We start from the raw sequence: 2500 nt of genomic DNA on the forward strand, positions 1-2500 counted from the left end.
GCCACATTGCGTACGAACCGCATGAAACTTCCAGAGGCATTTGCAGCAGGAATGCATGTGCACTCAAAAACTTCTATATGTTTCACGGATAGACCCCGTGAAACGCTAGAAATTGGCGGGGATGTGTCTCTTGTGGCTCACGGGGCTGTTAGGGTGGCACAGAACTCCCTCGGAATGGGAAAAGGGGTCATTTTCGTGTTGCCACATTGCATAGGAACGCCATGAAACTTCCAGAGGCATTTGCAGCAGAAAGGCACGTGCACTCAAAAATTTTAATATTTTTCACGCATAGACCCCGTCAAACGCTAGAAGTTGGCGGGGATGTCTCTCTTGTGGCTCACGGGGCTGTTAGGGTCGCACAGAAATGCCTCGGAATGGGAAAACGGGTCATTTTTGTGTGGCCACATTGCATAGGAACGGCATGAAACTTCGAGAGGCATTTGCAGCAGGAATGCATGTGCACTCAAAAACGTCTATATTTTTCACGGATAGACCCCGTGAAACGCTATAAATTGGCGGGGATGTCTCTCTTGTGGCTCACGGGCGCTGTTAGTTAGGGTCGCACAGAAATCCCTCGGAATGGGAAAAGGGGTCATTTTCGTGTTGCCACATTGCGTACGAACGGCATGAAACTTCCAGAGGCATCTGCAGCAGAAATGCATGTGCACTCAAAAACGTCTATATTTTTCACGGATAGACCCCGTGAAACGCTAGAAATTGGCGGGGATGTGTCTCTTGTGGCTCACGGGGCTGTTAGGGTCGCACAGAAATCCCTCGGAATGGGAAAACGGGTCATTTTCGTGTTGCCACAATTGGCATACGAACGGCATGAAACTTCCAGAGGCATTTGCAGCAGAAATGCATGTGCACTCAAAAACGTGAATATTTTTTCACGGATAGACCCCGTCAAACGCTCGAATTTGGCGGGGATGTTTCTCTTGTGGGTCACGGGGCTGTTCGGCTCGCACAGAACTCCCTTGGTCCACCTGATTCGTGCATACAGGCAGCAACTAAAACTCTGTAAACCTGCTGTGAGGACATCTAAACAGTGGACCAGTGAGGCTGTGGAAGATTTGCGGGCGTGCTTAGACTGTACTGACTGGGATATGTTCACGACTGCTACCAATAGTCTGGATGAACTCACAGAGGCTGTGTACATCAGCTTCTGTGAGGACTGCTGTATCCCAACACGTACCAGGGTGAACTTTAACAACAACAAGCCCTGGTTCTCAGCAAAGCTCAAAAGGTTGAGGTTGGAGAAGGAGGAAGCGTTTAGGAGTGGGGATAGAGACAGATTCAAGGAGTCGAAGAACAGGTTTAGCAAAGCGGTGAGAGAGGCTAAACGACTGTACTCAGAGACACTAAAACACCAGTTCTCTACTAACGACGCTGCTTCTGTCTGCCAAAGGGCTCAGGCACATCACCAACTACAAACCCAGAGCGCCCCACACCACTAACGACTCCCGCCTAGCCAACGACCTGAACGAGTTCTACCGTAGATTTGAAAGACAATTGGACTGTCCTGAACCACCCCTTCCCACCCAAGAGGCCCCATCCCCCACCCATACTACAGAAACGACTCTCTCCTTTCAGGAGGGAGAAGTTAATGGGCTTTTCAAGAGGCAGAATCCACGCAAAGCAGCCGGGCCGGACTCTGTCTCTCCAGCCACCCTCAGGCACTGCGCTGACCAGCTGTCTCCGGTGTTCACCAACATCTTTAACACCTCCCTGGAGACATGCCATGTACCAGCCTGTCTCAAGTCCTCCACCATCATCGCTGTGCCCAAAAAGCTAAGGCCAACAGGACTAAATGATTACAGACCGGTCGCCCTTACATCTGTGGTAATGAAGTCTTTTGAGCGCCTGCTCCTGGCACACCTCAAAGCCATCACAGACCCTCTCCTGGACCCCCTTCAGTTTGCCTACAGAGCCAACAGGTCTGTGGACGACGCAGTTAACATGGCCCTCCACTTCACCCTACAGCATGTGGACGCCCCAGCATCCTACGCCAGGATCCTGTTTGTGGACTTCAGCTCTGCCTTCAACACCATCATCCCTGCCCTGCTTCAGGACAAGCTCTTCCAGCTGAACGTGCCCTACTCCACCTGCAGGTGGATCACAGACTTCCTCTCTGACAGGAAGCAGTGCGTTAAGCCGGGAACAGAAGTCTCTGACTCCAGGTCCATCAGCACGGGAACTCCTCAGGGCTGCGTCCTTTGCCCACTGCTCTTCTCCCTGTATACCAACAGCTGCGCCTCCAATCATCTGTCCGTCAAACTCTTGAAGTTTGTCGGACGACACCACCCTCATTGGGCTGATCTCTGGTGGGGATGAGTCTGACTATAGGTGGGAAGCTGACAACCTGGTGACCTGGTGTAGCCAGAACAACTTAGAGCTAAATGCTCTAAGGACAGTTGAGATGGTTGTGGACTTCAGGAAGAATACAGCCCCACTCACCGCCATCACCCTGTTAGACTCCGCAGTCAAAATTGTGGAGTCC

This window comes from Petromyzon marinus, unplaced genomic scaffold (genome assembly GCF_048934315.1).
Source record: "Petromyzon marinus isolate PM22_M1 ecotype Great Lakes invasive population unplaced genomic scaffold, UKy_Petmar_22M1.pri1.0 PM_G_Scaffold_78, whole genome shotgun sequence".
In the NCBI taxonomy this organism is placed as follows: Eukaryota; Metazoa; Chordata; class Hyperoartia; order Petromyzontiformes; family Petromyzontidae; genus Petromyzon; species Petromyzon marinus.